Raw genomic sequence first — 22,446 nt, forward strand, 5'->3', positions numbered from 1 at the left:
CTGTGAAAGTCTCGAAGTCAGCGAGCTCAAATATTTGCGCTCTTTGTCCAAAATCTGTTTTTCTTCCTCTGTGGGTCAGGCCAAGTGCCAATCAAAGTTGTTTTTCCAGCCTCTCTTCCCTGCAGTACGAGCGCTTTTTTTTTTTTTTTTTTTTTTTCAAGGGTTTGGTTTTTGGACAGGAGGTGTGTGTTAGGGGAGGGGGAGGAGGGATGTTAGAGCCCGGTCGGAGGGCGAAGCAGATCTCAAAAATCATGTTTCTAGACTATTTGAATGGAAAGAAAATCTTATTAAATGTGCGTGCTTGGTATGCGCAGTTATTTTTTCCATAAACTCTTGGATCATGTTACGGCTGATACTTGGTGCTGGGCTCTGAGCTCAGCCTGCGAGAAATGCGATGGATCAGAGCTGCACATCGGCAGCTTAACCATTTCCTGGCAGGGCCGAACCTCCCGGGCTGCAGTGCTGCCTTTGAGGCAGCGGTGACCCGAAGAGAGGAGTTCTGCGGGGTTTAAGCCTAGAACAGCTCCAGACCTGACATAAGCAGTGCCAAATATGTGGAGAAAGCAGGGAGGGAGCGTGCTGCCTTCTGCCAAATCATCAAAACGTTTTGTTGACAAATAAAGTGGTGCTTGGCAGCGCTGGCATGTCTGAAATTAAATTGAAATGATTAAGTTGCTGTTGGATTTTTGAAGCTGTGCTCACGCCGTGCTGGGTAGGGCTGGTTTTGTGCGTTGCTTTGATTTCGGGGGGTAGGAGTAGGTTTTTATGGTCCAGGTAACAGGAAACTTTCCCAGATTAGATGTGTTTTTCAGCAATTAGGGAACATAACAGTGATAGGATGAGAGGAAATGGTTTTAAACTAAAAGAGGGGCGATTTAGGTTAGATGTTAAGAAAAAATCCTTTGCTCAGAGGGCAGTGAGGCCCTGGCACAGGCTGCCCAGAGAACTGTGGATGTCCCATCTCTGGAGGTGCTCAAGGCCAGGTTGGATGGAGCCCTGGGCAGCCTGAGCTTGTGGGGGGGCAACCAGCCCATGGCAGGGAGTTAGAATTGAGTGATCTTTAAGGTCCCCTCCAACCCAAGGCATTCTATGGTTCTGTGGTAATGGCTGTATGGCAGAGCTGAGGAATCCACTGGAGGAGGGCACTCAGCACTGCCCTAGTGTGTGCACGGTCACATAAACTACTTCTGCTGCAAAACTGGGGAAAGGAAAGAGAAAGCTTGTAACCCACAACACCCAGCCTGTCCCTTGAAACGTGCGTTGTGCTTGCATTGGTTGCACCAGGACATCACTGCATCTGTTTTTTTTAGGCAGGGAAATCAACATAGAAGCACAAAGCTGCTGACTCCATCTGTAATCATTTAGAAGGCGGTATAATAAAATCACTGTAAATTTTAACCTTTTGCACTTTGTTGGCAAGCGTACAAGTAGAAAACGGAGAAAACAACAAGGCTTAGTGGAAGTGAGATGCAGATTTGACCCAAGTCTCAGTGTAATAATCTTCAGATAAGTGCTGCCTCATCTGTTCTTTTGATGGTATTTTTTTTAAGCTCATGTGATAATATGCTGGAAGGATGATTGGCCTTAAAACGTGCTGAATCTCTTCTGCCCTCCTCAGTCTCAAGTCTTTATCTGAAGGCACTCAGTGGCTGCAGCTGGTCAGTGCGGTGTCAGTACAAAGGGCCAAAGCAGCCTCCTGCTCAGTGCCACGGGGTGAGACTGGAAATAGCCTGGAAGATTTTGGATGCTGATGGGTGAAGGTGAGCTTCTCTTTCAGCAGAAACAGCTAGATGCAGTACTTCAGATTTCAGATCATTTCTGATTAATCACAGTGACTTAATGATACAGAAAGTTCTGTACTAGGGTAGTGCTAGCAACTTGCTGAGGATCCTCTGGTTATATTAGCCTACAAGGAAGATTTTTCATAATAAAAATAATTGTTTCCAGTTGGTTTTATTGTTACAGGACACTTCAGGTAACCAGGTATGCTTGCAGAACAATTGCTGCTGATCAGAAGGGCTGAGGTGGTTGTAGCTGTGAGAGCTGAGTTGTTTTTCCAAATCAAAGGATGACACCCAGTCATAGGTGAGGCTGTTCTGGACTGCGAGTGAGCTTGTTGGGAAGGCAGTCAAGGCTAATGCTGCGATTCAGCTGAAAATTAATGGAGCCAAGTGTTTCAGAGTGGTGGCTGAGAGCTACTGCTGTCCCTCTGACCCATGTGGTCTTCACATCTGGAGGTGGAAAGTCTTCGGCTGGGCAGGGGTAAGGGAGTGGGTGAGGGCTGCAGCTTGTCTTGAGCCCCAGAATCCTTACCTAAAAGAAAGCTGGATCCTGAGCAAGCCAGAAGGGCACACACAGGAGGGGCTCAGTAATCCTTTGGACAAATAACTGCCTCAGGAAGGCTTTGTGCAGTAAGCAGGGAGTCATCAGGAGATGGAAAAACTCCGACACATCAGGGAATGTAGGAACAGGGAGAATTCACCAATTGATGCAGCTCAGTTGCAAATGGCAACACATAGATAGTAAAAGGATCTTTTTTTGTGTAAGTACAGGTTGGTGAGATAGAAAAGAAAATGAGTTAGAGTGGTTCCAGAGTTAAATACTTGTTTTGTGCCGGGTTTCAGAGAGGGAGATGGAGGGGAGGCCTGCTCAGCCGGCCTGAGCCCATCTGCTTCATGGTGTCCTGGGAGGACTCTGAAATCCCAGAGCTGTTCCCATTTTTTCATAAGTCTGTCAAATCCAGGTGATCCTCTGGGGGAGAAATAGCACTGAATGTGAGGGACGGAATTTTCCATGCTCCGCATCCCTCATGCTGGTCTCCTTCAACACAAGTCTCAGCAATAGGCAAGTTACTAGAACAGATGTAGAAGGAAAAGCATACAGAGATATGAAAAATACATATGATACTGCCAAAGTAGGTCACACCAGACTTAAATCATAGCCTTCTGTTGATGAGATCTGCTGTAGTGTCCTCTTCTGAGAGCTGCAGATTGACTAAAACTAGATCTCATTCATTAAACATCTGAAGTAACATCACAGGCCAAATTTCTGGCTTCACCAGCAAGTCAGCTGGAAGTGAATGTTGTTCTCGATAGAGAAAAGTTTTAATAGGTTTGGAAAGTAATGGGGCGAATTTGTGACTGAAAAATGGAAGGAGACCTGTCAATAGGATGTGGTAAATCTGTGGGCAGGTGCTGCTGTCAGCTCTGCTAGCTGCTGCAAGTCAGCTGTGCCAGCGCTGTGGGCACTGCAGACCTGTGGCCTGACCCTTTTTATCTGTTTTTCTGTTCCTGCAGCAAGCAGAGGGGTGATCGGGCTGGGGATGGTGGTGGGCCACAGTGACAGGAGGCTGACATTGGCTTTTCAGTAGATTGCTTTCACATCTAATCTGGTTTAACACTTTCCTGAATCATGATGGAAGTGTGACTGTTACTCGGTTACATACAGGAGCCAGAAGTGGTAAATATTGTCAATCCGGGGAAAGAGCAGAGTGTTTCACAGCAAGCTGGGAGACCTTGAGCACCAGAGTACTTAGAGTTGGGGTGAGGTGCAGTGGCATGGCATGTAAGAGTCACCTGTAACTGCTTGTTACTCATAAGTTTGGGGAAGAGCTGCTCCCTGGAGGGGCCAAGGAGAGGAATTTCGGTGTACTGGAGGACCAGAACAGTCCTACAGGGTTTTGCAGCTGTGAGGAGGGAAGCCAGGAGGGATCCACATTCAGCAGGTGTAGAGGTGAACTGTGTGGATGCTCAGAGAAATGGACGGCTTACTTTGCAAAAGGAGACTAAAAGACCTTTGCTTTTTTAATGCAGCAGAAATACGGGCTGAGAGGGGTTATGATGGATGTCTATAAATACATCAGATGGTAAGAACCAGCAAGGAGAAATAAGCAAAGGAGTAAATGGATATAAAATGGTCATAAATATATTTAGGCTGGAAAATAAGTGTCCAGAGCTGTGAGGTTCTCGTAGAGTTTGTTCTAGGTCTAGACTGTCAAAAATACACCTGCTTTTAAGATAGAAAATGTTATGAACGTCATTAAATGATGTAGTGCTAACAATAGCACTGGCCTGGACTCAGTGAGTTGAGGTCACATCAAAAAAAAAGAGAGACACTTTCATTCGCTTCATTGTATTACATGGGTGAATAAGAAAGTAGCCCAAAAGTGATTCAAAAATAGTCTGATGTCAGGTCTTAGAAGCTCGTGTAAGTGAAAATGCATGTCACTGTGAGTCATGGAGGTGCATGGAGATACTGTCACCTGTTCTGTAGAAGTCAGAAGGCCTCTCAAGGACATTTCAACTATTTTAAGGAAAGCCAGCCTGGTTCAGTGGCTTCTGAACATATGCAAACTAAAGCTGCTTTGCCTTTGCTTCAAGAACACCTCCAGTTTTCCATGATGCAGCATCTTTACATTACTGTACTGTGGTACGGTACCAGGGTACTGTGGTTGGTGTTGGATAGCTAACCATCACATTTGGCAGAGCGTCTTACTTTGGTGGACATTGTTTAAATTTACATAGTTTTAGGCTGCTCTTGGTCACTCTGTAGTTATCTCAACTCGTGGTTGCCATCTAGGCAACTTTAGATCTCTGGTGGGCCTCTTTCTAAAGGAGTTCCCACAACAGTTCACAGGCTTTGGCATGAAGAGCTAACTCTTCATTGAATCTGGTTTTAGTGACTCCCTATTGTCTGAGACACGATGTGAGCTTGTCCTCCAGTCCCTTGGAATGGAACTGGGGAGAAACCAGCTCGGGTCACTCCAGTGCTCAGCAGAGACGGGGAGTATGGTCTGTGAGAGTCCAAAATATAAAAACCAGGCTCTTAAGGCAATTGACAAGACCCTCACCCTCATCACTTGGTCTTATTTTCCTGGAAAGATTGGCTTAACAAATAAATAAATAAACAAACCCCTTCACGTACCAAGATTCTTCCCTTCAGAATGTATGCATTTGAAAGTCCAGTGACGATTGATTTCTGTCCTCGATCCTCATAAGTCTTACAGTAATTTCTATCTTTTTAGAATCTGACCCTTTTAAATAATTGTTCTCTCGACTGCCTTAATTATTAGCTTTGGTGTCTGGAATTGGAGAGCAGTACTACTTCATTAGCATGTTCCTGTGTTCCTGTTTTCTTCCACCTCGTATCTTAAGTGTCAGCGTAAAACTTTTTCATTGTGCCTTTCTAGTCTCATGTGCTGAAAATGAGAATGCAGATTTTCAGCTGACCTGTAGTAAGAGTGACACGAGTGAAATGAAATTCCAGTGTAGGATGATGTTTTTGCCATGACAAGCCTTGCAATGAACTGTGCTCATTTAGAATAGTGACTTTTATTTTAAAAAAAAAAAAGAGAGAGAGAGAGAGAGAAAATGTATTCTCTGAATTACAGGGAACTAGTGGAGGCAGGAAGGGAAAGAGAGTGGGGAGGAGGATTTTCTTCAAAAGAAACCTTGAGGTTTAGCATTGAGAGCAAGTTAGCCAAGCGTGGAGGTTGTCCTCTATTAAGACTTACTGTTGCTGGTAGGAGTGGTGCATTACATTAGCCAAATCACAGGCTGTGGTTTGGAGATGTGGATTCCGTGAGCATTTGCTTTAAATTTATGCATATTACTTAAAGACATGAAATTTGAAGCACTAATTAAATGATGATGTTTTGAAATCTGAAAAAAAAATAGATGGCTTGTTAAGCATCCTAGGTTTTTCCTCTCTCTCGTGTTGGCAAGGGAGATGTTGATACTCGTTTGGTTCTTTATTTGAACTGTTTTTTTTCTGGCTAGAGAGATTTGAGAGAGAAGATAGTGGTATAATTCTCCTCTGGTTTTGCTTAGCTAGGGGAGTTCGTCTGGAGATCTTGTTATCAGATTTCCATTTCCAGGACTGGAGAGTGAGGATGGATTGCAGCTTGCTTGGCCAGACTGAATATTGGCTTTTGTCTAAGTGGGTCAGGATAGACTGGGGGGAGAGTGGTGTTTTCAGTCGGAAAGAGATTCAAATTGTCAGGAGGGAGACCTTTATTAATGAGAAATGGCACATCATCAGCTTTGGAAAAATCTGTATGGAAATAATTTACGCTATTTAATTTCTCTGTTCTTTGCAGGTGTTCCTGTTTGTATGCAGAGGTCCTTCCCATTGTTTTCTCAGCAACCCAGCCTGGTAGTCTGTGCCTTTTAAGTAGAAGCCATAGGGAGCGTAATGTAGATTGCTCAAATATTTTGTGTGCTTCCATTACAGAGAGGTGGGGATATTCTCTGCAAACAGGTTTTTTTTTTTTTCTGTTTATCAGTCAGTGCATTGAATGCAGTAGCAATGGTTCAACAATTGTACGGGATTCTCTGTCCGACACCCTGGGCAAACTGGTGTTACTGATAATAAGGGAGACCGTGATCAAGGACTATTAATTTCAAATGTCTCTCTTAACCACTGCTTTCAGTTTTGTATTATAGGATACTTCTTGCATATCAGACGTTGGATAACTATTAGTTGGGACAAAATGCCAGTGTAGATGAGAGTTAATACTGCGTGTCTAGGATACTGAGAAACAAATTGCTTTTCTCTTGGTATAGGCTGTTATCAATCACTGATTCATTTAAATGTTTTCATTTTTGCGTTGTATATAAGTTGAGAGAGATGTTTTGAAGCATAGGCTTTTTTCTTCTAGGTTGTAGTGTTTGCAACAACCATGGGTTTAACCAGATGCAAGTTAGGGGAGGGCTGAGCAGAGTGATGACAGTCAGGGTCAGAGATGGAAATTGGTGTCCTCAGTCTGCAAAGGCATCTTAAATCATTCCCGAATGTCCCTGGTCACCTGAATTAGAGAAAGATAAGTAAATAAAACCTCCTGATTAAACATCTATTTTCTTTCTTGTTAATGACTTTCTTGTATTTCTCTAAAGATAAGCACTTAGTTTTCATAGACCAGCAATGCTGTGACTTGAGGCTGCATGCAGTCCCTTTCCTTGGGGCACTGGGTGGAAAAAACTAGTAATTTTAGAGAAGTTTGAAGTATTCCTGGCATTGTGTCTTATAAGTAGGCTGGAAGCAGAGAGGATAAGCCTGCATCACACAAGTAAGTTCCCCATGGACTTGCTCCATATTGTGTGGTTAATGTGTGGACCACCCTTAGAGCTGTGTTTTAAATCTTCCAACATAACAAGTGTTGGGTTAACACGTATGAAAGCCAGGAGAAACCACATTCTTGAGGATTTTGTGGAACCATAGATCTCCATTACCTCTTAAAGCATGGAAGACATTTGGAAGATTACTTCGAACCCAAATTTTGATCTATTTGGAGTGAGTAATAAACTCATAAATACATTTAATATATCTCAGTTACTGCACTTTACAATCAAAACACATAATTGTCCATCTGTTTCAATGAGTATTAAATCTGAACTTAAGTTTTGACATGGAACCGGAGAGAACTTTGTATTCTTCCAGAGTTAAGTGATACTTCTAAAAGATTCTTCTTTAGAAGGGAGTAATGATTGCAAAGTTGTCTTCTCACTTAACATTTTTACATACAGATGAACATTAAATGTGGCTTGGGGATAGGTGGATTGGGAATTAAAGAGTTTATGCTGCTGAGCTATTCCACAGAACCTAAAGTCAGAGTTATATTGATGACATGAAGTGCTAGCTGTCTTGGTGTAAACCATTCTTAGAGCAGTGCTTATTCAAAATCATCTTTTATCTGTCTCTGCATTATAACTGCATTGGATTTGCTTTTGCTGATACTGACAAAACAATTGAAAGCCAGCATATGTTCTCTCTCCTTTATGAATTGTGCAGTTAAAATTATTAAGTAAGACGCTATCTTAACAGCAGTGAACCTAATTCAATAGAATGAGCTTGTAAATATGTTTAATATCTCCTGCTTTAGCATGTGGCGAAGGGAATATAGTTACATTATTGGCTAAGTATATCTGGAGGTGTCCTGGCCATATGGTATTAAATCTGTTTTAATGTAATTATCTCTATTAACTAAAAAGAAATAAAAAATACTCCCTTTGAGTTGATTGACATTCTTCTCAGTAAAGCGCCCTCATTGCTGATTAGAGGTGTGGAAATAGTAATTTGTTCTAGAGTTTAGAAATTTGATTAGACCTCTAATGAAATGGAGCGCCTACACACTGTCTAAATATTCTACCTGACACCAGTTGGATCTCATCCAGGTTGGAAGAACACTTGAAATATTGCTTTTTTACAATATGTTTTGTGTCTTGAAATCAACTGCCTTCTTGCAAATACCCACTGGGTGTTGAACCAGCAGGGTGAACCTTGACCTTCCTTGGAAACCAGCATCAGGATTTGATTATTCAGCTGAGTGCTCATTGCCTCACTGCAATAATGAGGGTAGAATCAGAAAATTAAGGCAACTGCTTAAATGGAAGCACCCGTATTATTAAATAGACTTCAGAAGTGCTGTGCACATACATGGTATGCATTGTATAACATATAGATGTTGTCGAAGTATGCTGTTAAAACTCACAAGCTGTTAGTGTTCATGGGAAGCAATAAGCTGATAAGAGCACACTAGATGAAGATAAAAATTGCAGAATGATCCCAGCTCTCCCCATGACGAGATGGCTTGTTCTGTTTCCTCCAAAAGTTGATCAAAACAATCTCCGGGTGCCCTGACAGTTGTTCTAGCACCTGTGTTTTAAGCTCCCTTAGCTCAGTTGGATGCAGTTTTTGTTCAAGTGGACTACTGACAGAAAAGTCTGAATCAGGACTCTTTATTAATATCTTGCAGTGGAAACTTCCTGGTTTTTGCGGTAGGAAACACATGAAAACAACATTTGAAATGCATGATGTCCACTAGTCAACAGCTCATTTTGACTGATAAGCTTACAGAAGATAAGCTTTAATGTATCTTTTGTATTCTTCCTTTATAGTTTTTTTTTGTCAGTTTTCTCATCCACTGTGGTCTTCAGTATTTTTACTTTTTGCAATTTCTACTTGTAAGCAAATACGATGGGAGGGTGTTGAACCAAAAGAACTCCGACTGATTTATGCTGTTTTAATACATATTAAAGCTCGAGGTTATTTTTTTTTCATCTTATGCTCCTTCCAGAAAACACAAACAAACTGTTCAATTACATTAGTAGTTTAAATTTTGCCCACGTTATGTTACTGGGGGAAGACTGAACAAGGCAGTAACATGAGGGATCACATAAGTAGAACCTGTTTTAAGATAAGTGACTCTTATTCCAGCAATTTAAAACTTGTTTTCTGACTTCAGTGTGGGTGCTTTGCAGGTAATTGGGAGAAAGAGTGTGTTGGTTGAAAAGGTCAACTGCAGCATTATTAAAGAGTGAAAGAACCTACATCCTGCCTTGTAGTTCTTCAGAGGAGATGAAGCCTTGTACGTGTTAGATATGAGCAGAGGACAAGTGGAAAGAGAACCGTCTTCGGCCATGCTGGAGCTGTTTCTCACCCTCAGCTTTGAAAAGCAAAATGAGAATGGAGGCAGAAGGAAGGTTTCCCTCCATGCCCCTGTTCTTTAGGTGACTTATGCAAAAGATATTTTAGATAAAGCTGTAGTTCCTTGACCTATTTATCCGACAGAAACTTGCAGTACAAGCGAAAGCAGTTTGACAATGCGGTGCTGTTGCTCTTTTATATGGGACACTCCTTTGGGTTAAGCTGTGCCTCATGAATACCTAAAGGCAGCATCCAGCCATCCAACATGAGTAATTCTTCTTGGTTTAGGAGCTAGGTCTATGACTTCAATTCATATTTCTCAAAAAACTTGGAATACCTGTTGCATGGTCTAATTTCTATCCACGCAGAGGTAAGCTGGGTAGAAGTAAAGGCTGTCAGCCTCTTAGGAGCTGGGCTTACTCCAGTGCTAGGGTCTTGGCTTGGATTTGGTTACTTCATACAGAAGAAGGGCATGTAGACTGGAACATATGGAAGATCTCAGTAGACAACGCATGTTAACCATTCTTCCATTGCTATAGGAGAGGGTATAGAATAAGTGGTTTTATCATTTCTGCAGGACTAGCTGGTGTTGGTTTTTTTTTTTGTTCTGTTTTTTTTTTACAGTCATTAAGTCACTAAATGCAGCCAAAAGTCCTCTTAGTGAAAGTGTAAGCAGTAATCTGAGGAGATGATGGAGCCCGTCAGGTGAGGTTGGAGGTGAACGTGAAGTTCTGCCAACCAGCCGGCTTGGGCAATGTGCATGTGTTTAGGTACAGTGCATTTTCTATACCAGTTATGAATCTTCATTTTTTGGAAATCAGCATCTCTTATAAGCTTTGGCAGGAAAGTACAAGCTTTGTATGTTAGGTCATTACTGCCACCAGCTCAGCTCAGCTGTGTTAAGTCAGCGTGCTGCGGAGATGGTGTGTCAGCAGTGACTCACCCTGGTAAGACCTAGCTTAAGATGGGGGGGAAAAAAAAAAAAGAGGAAGAAACTGGAAACTGCTTGACTGTAAGTAGTTATGGTCCTTCCAGCAAGCTGGTGGCTTTCAGTTGTGCTGCTGAGATGAAGCACTTTCTCGATCAGTCTCCTGTCCAAACATTTCCCAGATTAATCAAACATGAAATGGTTGGTGGGTCAGCTCCTTGCTTGTTGCAAAAGCAATCTCTAGTCTTTGCAAATAAGACCAGTTGGAGAAATAATTTGTCATAACTGGTGGCTGTGGTAGAATTTCCTGTCAGGTGAGGAACCACGAGGACTCCCTCCTGGTTCTCCCATCTATGGCCCCAGCACCCATAAAGGTTTTGGAGACTTCTTTTAAGGAGTCTCTGGAAAGCCATGTAAGAAATCTTACTCCAGTGAAGTCATATGTATGGTACAGATAACAGCTCCTTCTGTGAGACACTTACAAGTCAACTAATCAGAAAAGGCTTAAGCCCCTGGCTTAGACAGCAAGGTGCTTGCTCTTGGAAACTGTGCCCTTAGGCTAGAGTAAAAGTGTGTTAGTCAGGGAGATTCTATTTTTCATCTGGCATGTTCTTTCTGTTTGAGTCATGGACCAAATTAAAATGGCAAAACCCGTGCTTCTCTGAAAGCAGGAGGACATTGTTCCTGTTGGGCATCCAGAGGGACTATCCTTTTCCAGACAGAGCTGGGAGAGCAGCATCAGTGTTTCTTACGTTATTTGAATTGTAACAAAGATGCTCAGCAGTCATCAATTGTAAATGAGCATTGGACTGAGAAACTGGTGCTGAGGGGGTTTCTCATTGTTACAAAAGCTTTTCAGTGGATTAACTTATGAAATTCTGTGGGTCATGTTAACATTTCACTCAGTGGAATTTTAAGGAACCATAGCCACAAGTTCTGTTTCCTGTAAACTAGAAAATTTGTCAGCCTTGTATTTTAATATTTTTATGCTGGCTTGCATTTTGATGTGAACAGCTCAGCTGGAGGCCTTCGTGGTGAGGTAGCATAGCCAAAGTCTGTCTGTATTCTTCCAGGTACATATCAGTCTAAAGAAACATCTGCCTATCAGTGAGTACAGAGTGTACATATATTTTCTTCCTGCTTTAACTCTTCAGAGATTTTTTTCTTCACTTTTTTTGAAATCTAAATAGATGTCACTTTTGACAAGGCACATTCAGCAAAGGGAAAAAGTATTTTCTTACTTAATCTAGTGTTAGTTAACAATTAAAGTGCAAGTACTCAAAATTATGAGGTAAATGATGCAACAGTTGTTGACTATAGAATCATAGAATCATAGAATTAGCTAGGTTGGAAAAGACCTACAAGATCATCCAGTCCAACAATGTATATAGCCCAATAATGTGCTCAGCCAGGCTGCTAAGGAGTTATCTGATGTGGGCTGCATGTCTTAGACTGGAGTAGCATGATGATTGTTTCTGCAACAGTCCAGTGTAGCTAAAATTTCTCTCCCTGTTTAGGTGATGCCAATTCATACCTATTTTAGATAATACGTTTCATTTTTTTTGTAATAGCCTATATAGAATAGATAGTATTTGGGAACCAAATCTGTCTTAGTGCTGCAGCTCATGTTTCCCGATATTTAATACTCCTTTATTCATTTCTCTTCTGTTAGCTCCAACGATTTGCTTCTGAACCCACACAAACTTTAGGGGTCCACAGTCTCTTACAGCAAGGATTTCCACGCCTTAGCTGAGCATTGTTGAAGAGTTGCGGTACTGTTATTTGGCCTTCTCACCTGTGACTTGGTTTGAATCCTACTTTTGGAAGTGGTCCCAGTTCTCTGTGGACTGTGGCAGCCAGGAGGCCATCAAGCGAAATATTGTGACAGCAAGTACAGCATTTTAGTTGCTTTCCAAGACCCAAACTACTTAAATCCTACATGGAAAAGATGGCTGGAAGGTAACCTAGCTAAGCACATCTCCCTCTTCGATCTGGATGAGAGGATTTGTTTTTCTGAATTTTAGCAAGTTACTTCCATGAGTCTTAAGATCGTTCTTGCACATAGATTTAAAATAACTGGTATGATCATTTTGTACATAAAATTTGTGGGGAAAAAGTAGTTTGAAAAACCATGTTTCTGCCATCTGTGTGACTTTCCTCTGTCTCAGAATAGATTGAGTTTTATATAGTACCTGCTAAGTGAAAGGTGCTTGAAAACATTTTTCTGCAGCAGCGTATTCTGGGACACCATTTATTTTTTCTGGAATACTTTTTATCCTGCTGAAAACACTGCAAGGACACAGAGTTACCAAGGGGGAGTTTTAGCAGGGATGCATGAGGAGCTTCTTGCTCGACTCTGCAGTATTACCACCTCCTTGAGATGCAGCTGTCTGTGATACATTGCAGATAATGAACACTGCTCGACAGGAGCATCAGCCAGCGCGATGCTTGTGTGGCCAGCACAGCCTTGTTATTTCGGATAGTTGTTCAACCCAGCAGTTGAAGCTGGGGAGGAAGCAATTTCAGCGAGGCGGTGCAGAGGTCAGAGCCCAGCTTGTTCCCTGCAACAGCAGGGAGATTGAGATGCTAATCAAAGGAGGATATTGTTGTTATTTTTTCCATTAAAGTGCAAAGATAGGACGTAGAGATCTGTTCACAGCGAGTATGGTGCTCTTCTGTTGAAGCCATCCAGGTTCATTGCCTGAATTTTGTCTCTCTGTCCTTTGTTGTAGCGAAGTGACAGCGCTGCCAAAAGAGGAGAGGTGACAGAATGCGGCCTCGATGCCAGCCTCTGCTTAAACAGTTCTCCCAGTCTGTTCTTATGGCAGCTCCCAGTGAGGTGCACCTTCCTTAAAGTCCTCGGTGGTAATGAGCTCTGCTGGAATGCTGCAGTGTTTGAAGATGTTCAGGCATGGATTGCAAAGCCTGTTAAAGGTTTTCTATAAAATATGTCATTAGAGCATTTTGATGGTTGCTGCTCTTATATTAATCATCTTTCAAACGTTTTAGCGTATTTGAAATCCAGTTTAAAACAAGTCAGCCACTTACTTCACAGTAGAAGGATGCTGTTATTGATTTACAGTATGGATGGATACCATTCAGTTTTACTTGCTTACAGGGCGTGCATTTTCAGACAGTACTTCTATTAAAAATTCAGCGGAGTATTCTTAGGAAGCAGTTCTGCCAGGGTTACGTGGCAGATTTACATAACCCTGGGGGTCTTCCTCTCTCTTTTTTTTTAATGTCCACCAGTTATGCCTCTCCGATTGGCAGCACGCCCAATAACTGTGTGCGCATTCATGAATTGCAGTATTTAACTGCCCAGTTACTGTATGCTAAAGATAATGTGCTATCTATCAGTGGTTAATTTAGACATTAATTCAGACCTGCCGAAGCAGCTGCCCCTTATCTTCATGTTAGGTCAAATGTTTGCTCTACCCATTGGCTGTCCCAGCTAAACTGCTGATGTTTTCCACTGTAACTTTTGCCCTTGATGCCTGATGCTGCTGATGTAGAAAATGCTCTTCTGCTGTGCTTGTAGGATTTTAAGTCATCCTGACCATCACAAAATGATCTTCTGTCCTGAGGGTGTTTCCTGGGGAGCATACAGACCTCCAGCATTGGGTGTGCGGGGGAGGAAGGAGGCACAGTTGCTTTGTCTGCGCCTTCAGGGATTGATAAGAGGGGAGTTTTATTTCTTTCACTTTGTTTTTTCTTCTTTGGTGGCTGAATTAGACCAGAAGACCACTTTGGTGACAGTGCAAGCCTTGCCACTTACCAATGGATTCCTCTTTATCTTCAGAGGAAAAGCAGGTCTTGCTATGACAAAGTTCAGTTCATCCTGAGTTAGACATCAGCTTTATTTTTGGGTAGTAAACAGCATCCAGCTGGCAAATTTATTTGGGTGCCAGTGTTTGGTTAGTTCTAGTATCTGATAATGACTGGGGCATGAATAACAACTTTTATTTTGAGGTTTATCTTAAATTAGATGGAAGTGAATCTCTAGCTGCAAGTAAACTGAACAGGTGGCAATCTGTCTCTCCATTTCATGTGTTAATAATCAATGTTTAGGCTTGGTTATTGGCCCATTTACTTGAAGAAATCTTCTCATGGACAGTTTTTCATTTGTCTGGTCAGGAGCCCTACTTTCTTGGGTACCTGTACTCTGCACTTTAGTTATCTTGTGATTAAGTTATAGGTGTGTCTTTTACATGATATATTCAGATCAATTCTCTGTTTGGCTTCTTAAATAAATAAATGTTTTGCAGCAAACTCGTTACTCAGATGTTTGACTTGGAATCCTTGCCTGTTTGATTCCAGTTGCAGTTGAACATTTTGGTTTATAGCTGTAAATAACTTGGAAACTATCTCCAGGATGGAGAAGGTGTTACAGCACAAATGGGACTAAAAGAGGATGTAGATGTAGGTAGGCTTTCTTTATGAAAAAGGATGTAGACTTTTCTGGCAGTGACTGCATGTTCACTTCTGAGTTTTTCTCCGTAGGTTGAGTATACCGGATATCTTTCAGAGACTGAAGAACTGCTCTTGAATTTCTGCTGCCTGGCCATACATCTTGGGTTGGGTAGAAATTGCTGCCCTTTGGTTTCTAATTAGTGTGGATTGTGTTCTTAATAGCGAGTAGAGGGATGAGAACTTGGGATAGGCTTCCTTTTATTGTACGAAATCCAAAAGGGTTGTAACCTGTTACCAAAGCAAAAGCTCCACATCGATTGTACTGCACTGGCTCCCTTCCCAGCTCCTTGCTCCACTCCATCAGCTGTTAGGCACAAAGACACTGAATTCCTAACATTAAGGGTGGCTTTTAAGTACTTTGAAATGCTGTTCCATGAAAAAAAAAAAAAAAAAAAAAGTTTTCCTACAGTTTGATTTCCTCTGCTAATTTTCATCTTTATCGCTTAGCTTGCTTTTTTGGAGTTGTACATTCTGTTAAGAGGAAGAAGGCGTTGCAAAACCACTTGAAATACCATTAACAAATGACTGTTGACCAAGACTTCTACTTCGTGAACTCTAACATTTTGACATTGTCTCCAGTGAATATCTCTTTTATTAATTCTGGACATAGTCATAAATTTAACCCATTTTAGGAATGCTGCAGTCCTAAAGAGGAGTTACACAACACTGTTTGCTGACAGTGTGTGTCATTCAGATTATTCCTCTTCACATTTTCTCATTTGTCTTTTGGCTTGTTTTCTGTTTTTCTTTTCTTTCTCTTCACAGAAATTGCTCTGAGAAAGAGAACAGCAAGTTTATGCTTCTAATGTGCATCCACGTTTTTGAAGTTGCAGCAAAACTTAATTTGACATAACTTGCAGATACCTTCTGAAGGTGTAAAGCTCCTGATTTTAACACATTAAAAGCCGTAAATAGATTTCATTTCTTTAAAAATGATGGACCAATGAATGTTTGTCAATACATTTCAAAATGACAGAGCTTTGATGTGTTTTTTGTCTTTGTCAGTCAGAACCTCCCAAGAGTCCTGAAATGTGAAGGCAAGTAAACTGTGTCTGTCTTTCAGTCAGCAAGACTGTGTATAGCTTTCAGTTTTATATGAATTCTCTGTAAATACATGAGAGGTATTCATGTTTCTACCTAAAATGAATTGGGAGTGCCATTAACGTCTGCCACACTTCTGAACTGTTCTTCCTTTTACCAACTTAAATGGATAAAGTAAAACGAAGCTTGGCATATGTAGAAGTAAATGAGGAAAGCTTTGAATAATAGTAGAAGCTAAGAGTCAGTTTCAGGTAACTTTTAAATTTTTCATTCTTTTTCCTGCTTCCTTCTGTCTTCTATGAGGATGGAATAAGCTGGTAGTCCAGTATGACCGTGAAATTGTGTTAAGTATTGCTGAAACCTAGAGCATTTGGCACATGGAGGGGTACTGTGCTCTTAGCATCCAAGAACCGAAAGTGGAACTGTATTCAATGTACTCAGTAAGCAGTAACAGACAGCAGGATCCAGTTTGGAGGTAAGATCTTAACCGGGAACAGCAAATATTGCTGCCTGTGCCATATGAATTAAAACGTGTTTGTGTACACAAAGCTGAATCTGAAAAGTAGGTTCTGCAGCATCAGGTCCGAGATTGAACAAGCATATTTCCATTTTGAAGAACTGTAAGGTAAATGAGAGGCTACACCAGATCTCATGTCTTTGGTATGATTCAGCCCCAAACAAGGAGTCCTAAACCCAATTCCCAGCTTACGCCCTCAGTATGCAAACACCTGGTGCAGCTAGCCAAGCCCAGCAGCTAACTTGACACACCAGTCATGAACTGCTCTCCATGCCCTACAACTAGTACCATGATGCTCAGTGTAGGCATTAGGTACCATTTAAGATGCCTGAGGGTATCCACAGGGACTAATAGATACCGTACGGACCTGTGGAAGCCCATTCTGGCGTGGTGGTTGTGTTCCAGGCAGGGCACCCCAAGGAGACTTGAGTGGTTCAACTTTGCTTTTTAATGCTGCCACATTTGCTCTTGCTGTCTGCTGGGAAGAGTTGAGGCTCCTTGCTGAAATGGAAACATCTCAGGGTAGGTATCCTAGTGAAGGACTCTGCTCCAGGTTATTTCCTCAGATGCTTGTGTGTATTATAAGGAGAGAGATCACAGAATTTAAGTAACAAAGTTCCTGAGAAATGCTAGATGGTAGCAAAATTACTGAAAGATTGTAATGCAAGAGAGGATTTAAAAATCCTTCTATGAAGAAGGAGGGGAAAATGAAGTTTATGGCTGGATTATGTTGCAGTACATCCAAGACTGAGTGACTATTAATAAAAAAAACTGAGCTCAGGAAGCTATTAGAAAACTCCTATTGAGTTGGCTGAACTTCTTCAAGTGCTGAAGCATTTTGTTAATACCATAAATGATTACATTTTAGAGCAGCAAGTCTTGATACTTGGAAGATGCAGCTGTAGTATTACTGGGAGATAACTGACTAAATTATTTTTCTTTCAAAGAGCGGCCTTCTGAATAGTAGCTATTGGGATGGAATAATGAGAAAATGTATTACTCCCTCCTTCAAGATCTCAGAGAGAAAACGTGAAATGCTCTTGACTGGACAGTGTCAAATTATCAAAGAAAAAACACAGCAAAGCCTTACTTTACAATTAAAATTCCAGCATGTCACAGAACTTCCCAGGTTATCAAATATATTTGAACTTTTTAGTGTATTATTCCTTCTAAGTAGCAAGCAGAGGCACACGCACAGCATGGATTTAGAAGCACAAATGGGCAGCAGTGACAGTATGAGTTTTTGTTATAAATGAACGTAACGTTAACAAGATAGAATAGCTGTGAGAAGTTCTTGAAGGGCACATGTTGGTTATCTAACGAAAAGATTCTCAGTATGCTCAATATGGAATATAGAGTAGCTTAATAGCTTAGTAAATTGAATTAAAAATGTATATGTTTTTTATTATTTTTATGATGGGGAGACAATAGAACATGAATGGATAAATAATTCTAAACTAGGAGTATTTATAATATCCTATGCTGGGAACTTTCAAGTATACAAAAATGGTTTATACAAAGACCAGGAAAATGCAAAAGAGAGAGGAAAAAAAACAACATAGGAGGAAAGTCCAGAAAGACAATCAAATGGTTAAAGGGAGCAGATGAAGTCTGCTGAACTTGCAGAGATTTCATTGAATCTTTGCATTTCTGTGCAATAGGAAAACTATAGGGACTTTCCTATTCCAAAGGCACTTTCCATGCTCAGTCAGAGAATGGCCTTGGCAGAGTGAAACATCTGAGGAAGAATCATAGAATCACCAAGGTTGGAAAAGACCTACAAGATCATCCAGTCCAGCCATCCACCTATCGCCAGTAGTTCTCACTAAACCATGGACACCTCCAGGGTTGGTGGCTCCACCACCTCCCTGGGCAGCTCATTCCAGCGCCTGACCACACTTTTGGAAAATAGTATTTCCTAACGTCCAGCCTAAATCTCCTCTGGTGCAACTTGAGGCCATTCCCTCTAGTCCTAAGAAGTGTCATAAAGCAGCAGAAGAACAGAGTCATAGGGCAGGGGACGGATGGTATTTACCCTTTTGGAAGCTTTGGAGGGCAAGCGTGTAGCAGAACATTAGACAACCTGGATATTAAACAGGAGGTGGGAGGGCTCATTCATTCATTTTTTTAAAATAGGTAATGATTAGCTGAATGCCAGTGGAAAATCTAAGTAATAGTTGGAGAAGTATAACCTCAGCACAAGCATGGCTTAAAGTCAGAAATAAAACCCATCCTGGCTTCCACAGTGGAGGAGAAGTATTAGAGGAAGTCAGTAAATGCAGTGAGTAGGAAGTACATTTTCTTAGCCTTCCATCACTACACTACCTGCCTATCTAGGGGGAAAAAAGTTTACACCTCAGGAGGAAGTAATTTTGGGATGCCCTTGGGATGTATGCATATGGAATCCAGCGCTATTTATTGCCCCGGTGTCTTTTGTGTGGAGGTGATTTTTGTGGAAGTGATGGCTCTCAGCCCTTTGCCAGCCTTCCCGAGCCACTCGCGCTGCTCTGGTAGCTGGGATGTCGCAGAATTCCCACATTAGGTACAAAATGTTTCTTTCCAATAATTTGGTTTTTTTCTCCCGCTCACAGCACGACCATCTTGATGTGCAGGATGAGTTACCTTGTGCACACAGCTTCTGTGTAGAGCTTCCATACACCCCAAATGCTGCGCCAGCTTTCTGCTCACCTATGCTTTCTACATTCATGGGTATTAAAAAAAAAAGTGCTTTCTAAACCAGCTGTTTGATCAGCCTTGCCAGATAACGGCTCCATTTTCTTCTGTTTCAAGTAAAATTAACCTCTTTTCACAGCTTGCTAAAAATAGTCATTTCTTTGCAGCCTCAGGACACAATGACTCATGTGATAGCAAAGAGGAAGAAGCTGAATTTCTTTAAAATTCAGGCTCTGACTGGAAGGCCGCTGCAGGCCAGCAGTGCTCCTGGCTCCCAGGTGTGGCTCTGGGCCATGCTCTCAGCCAAGGGGATCTGGCCCCATCCTCACCAAGGCCACTCAGCAGCTCTGAAAGGTGGAGGTCATGTCCCAGTGTCTTAATGGTTCTTGAGGGAAGGTGCACAGTCACTGCTGTAACTAAAAAGCCTTGGAGTTGTCAAGAGTCACAGAGTCATTGAGATGGGCAGGTACCCCTGGTCCGACCCCTGCTCCAGCAGGGACACCCAGAGCAGGGTGCCCAGGGCCATGTCCATGTGGCTTTGGAAGATCTCCAAGGAGGAGACCCCACAGACTCTGTGCAGCCTGTGCCAGTGCTCCATCACCCATACAGCACAGAATTGCTTCTGGTGGTCAAAAGGAAACTCCTGTGTTCCTGTTTGTACCCATTGCCTCCTATCCTGGCACAAGGTATGGCCTTTGGTACTGGCATGCTTTGGCAGATCCCATCCAAGGAGGAAGATGTTTCTCACTGTTGAGTGTGAATTGCAGATTCACAAGGAAAATAGTTACATTTCACAACCTTTCAGTTCTCAGCATTTAGCTCATGACACTGTTAGAAATACAGCTTAAGGACAGAATGCAAGTCATGGATAAAACCCACTCACGGCTGTCTTTTTGTGGTTTCCTGCAGCTCTTCTGCAGACACATGGGTTAATCTGTCCGTCACATCACAGCAGGCCACTGCGGAGCTTGCACCTCAGTGTGAATTGGGCCCCATCTCATAGAATCATAGAATGGCTTAAGGAAATCAAAGATTATTGACTTCTGACCCCCTGCTGTGGGCTGGTTGCCCCCCCACCAGCTCAGGCTGCCCAGGGCCCATCCAGCCTGGCCTTGAGCACCTCCAGGGATGGGGCACCACAGCCCTCACGGTAGCCTGTGCCAGGGCCTCACTGCTATCTGAAGAAAGACTTTTTTTCCTAACATCTAACCTGTATTTCATCTCTTTTAGTTTAAAGCCATTCCTCCTTGTCTTATCACTGTCAGTCCCCCTCCTTATAAGCTCTCTTCAAGTACTGGTAGGCCACAGTGGGGTCTCCCCGGAGCCTTCTCTTCTCCAAGAAGCAGCAGCCTTTTCCCAGCAACCTTCCCTGGCCTGGTTCTCTTTTCTCGTCTTTGAAGCTCTTCATTATCTTTCTCTTTCCTAATCAGCGCTTCCAAAAAGACTCTTTTAATTTTAATGTAAATGATGTTGGTTACGAGCCTTTTAAGATCACTTATTCATACTCCAACAATGTGTTGATGGAGGAACACGAAGCAGAAAATGGCTCATGGAAGTGCATATGGTATTTTGGTTGCTGAGCAACCTGTTCCTTGGTTCAGTCATTTAGCATAAGAATCCAATTTCAAATAAGGTATTTGGGACTCCACTTGACTTAGTATGCAACAGCCAGTGTAACCTGCAAGGATGGGTTGAGCTGGACATTGAATCAGCTTTTCTTGGGAAACAAAAAGCTTTGCGAGAATGTCTCATCATGAAGAACCGTATATCTGAACCATTGCTTGCTAATTCGCATATGTAGTTTTTCATGTTTGAATGCTTGGATAGGTCTTAAATCCCTACTCCATATACAGTGTGTCCAGGAGCAGTGGTTTTCATCTACAGTTCAACAAAGCCAGCGTTACCTTACTTAATGCTTGCAAACTTCCTGTGTTTTCATTAACAGCATCCTGAGAATTTGTGCAGCTCAATCATATTTGCTCCTTTCCTTCTGATAAGCTTGTGTTAACTGGTTTCAGCAAAACAGAAGCTTTGGTGAAAAGGCAACATAGTATTTTCTGATGCTGGAAGGGAGTACTCTACACCACTAGAAGCAGCTTTTCTAAAAGGTCAAGGCAGCCATGTTGAATGGGGAAAGTAGGTAATGGAGGTCATAGCCTCCTAAAAGCAGGATGATAATGCTGTTTTTTTTGCCCCAGTCTGACCTAGATGACAGACTGGGCAGAATCTGCCAAAGTGAGATGTAGCTCAGAGGGCACACTGGGAAAAAGTAGTGGTTCGCTTTGGCCAGGGGCCATCCAAGTCATCTCCATCACATAAATTGTTTCCTCCAGGTATTTGGTGCGAAATGAAAGCTTTCAAAGACTTGATATCCAAAAAACCTTCCTAAAACCAGTGATGTACAACATTAGTAGTAATCTTGGAAAATGTTTCTTTTTTGAAGGTTGACCAAGATGATTGACTGCTGGCAAAAGTGTGCATTTAAAACTAAAAGATACCTTCTGAGCCTTGAATAGCTGCATGGAGAAGAGGTTGCACAGGCAGATATCCAGTCTCTATACCTTTTTCACTACTTTAGGCTGCGTACGTGTGACTCATAAGGAGTATTTTACGATACTGTGGGGCTGTGACAGCGGGCAGTGGTCACAGTGAGTTGTCTCCTGACTACTTGTTTTCACAGAGTGGATTCAGCTCGGTTCAGAAAACGAATGAAAGTATGCATGAGTACATTCTTCGTCATTTAACAGCGAATTACTCCAAAGTAACAAATTTAATTGTCAAGAGAGAGTTTGTTTTGCAACATCTTTCCTGAATAATCACTGCTGATTTTTGCATGTTTTTTTTTCATAATCTAATTTAAAAGGGACAGGATGTTTTTAAGACACAGAGCAATTACGCATTTCTAGTGTCTTCATTTTCCTTTGTGTACATCTGTGGCACTCTCAGACCTGTGCTGATCTTCGTGTACATGGCCGCTAAATATAAGCCTGCCCAGTAGAGTCACTGAGGTATTTAAGGGTCATTTGTTACGGAAAACCTCAGACTTTTATGCTTGGGACATGAAATATTTGCCATGCTAATCTGATACTGCTGTTGATGGGTAACTTATTAAAAGTGACTTACGCTGCTGTGTCATTAGCGACCTGAAGAAATGCACAGCCATAGTTTCCAGATACATGGGATATAGCTGTGAAGAAGCAAAGAAGAGAGGCAGGTCCCTTCTCACTTTCTCTTTGTCAGTGGCAACAGTTTGAAAATCTCCACAGCTCCATTTCTTATCTATTATTAAACAGGAAGTTCTCTTGCTCTTGTTACACTCTGCCTATTATCAAAGAACATGTAATAATTGTTAAGCTCCAGCTCTTCTTCTAGCTGTAGTTGGCACACCAAG

The 22,446-nt window shown here is 41.9% G+C and overlaps 1 protein-coding gene and 1 long non-coding RNA gene across 2 annotated transcripts in view; both read left to right on the forward strand.

Moving 5' to 3' along the window:
- SESN3 (sestrin 3) overlaps positions 1–22,446 on the forward strand; it is a 44,161-nt gene that overhangs the window by 803 nt on the left and 20,912 nt on the right. The window lies entirely within an intron of this gene.
- LOC110390309 lies at positions 1,767–15,221 on the forward strand. The gene is made up of 2 exons (XR_002433687.1): positions 1,767–12,310; positions 13,084–15,221. It is a non-coding gene; the product is annotated as an uncharacterized LOC110390309 (long non-coding RNA).

Source organism: Numida meleagris, chromosome 1, assembly GCF_002078875.1.
Source record: "Numida meleagris isolate 19003 breed g44 Domestic line chromosome 1, NumMel1.0, whole genome shotgun sequence".
Taxonomy (NCBI): Eukaryota; Metazoa; Chordata; class Aves; order Galliformes; family Numididae; genus Numida; species Numida meleagris.